The following is a 216-nucleotide window of genomic DNA, read 5'->3' as shown; positions in this document are numbered from 1 at the left end:
ATAATGGATGCCATTTTAAAGGTTTTAATTTTATAATATTTTTACAAGCTACAAAGAATAAGGATTTAATGTATTAGCTAAATTATAATTTCTCTATCCTTATCTACCTTTAGGATCTTAGATAAATCATTGAGGTAATTAATAAGTTTTGAAAGCCTGGAAAGTTTCTTAGTAAAAAGCAGACACAAAACACTTATAAATAATGATAATATCTAT

Source organism: Propithecus coquereli, unplaced genomic scaffold (genome assembly GCF_000956105.1).
Source record: "Propithecus coquereli isolate 6110/MARCELLA unplaced genomic scaffold, Pcoq_1.0 Scaffold153, whole genome shotgun sequence".
Classification (NCBI taxonomy): Eukaryota; Metazoa; Chordata; class Mammalia; order Primates; family Indriidae; genus Propithecus; species Propithecus coquereli.
This window is presented reverse-complemented; position numbering follows the sequence as displayed.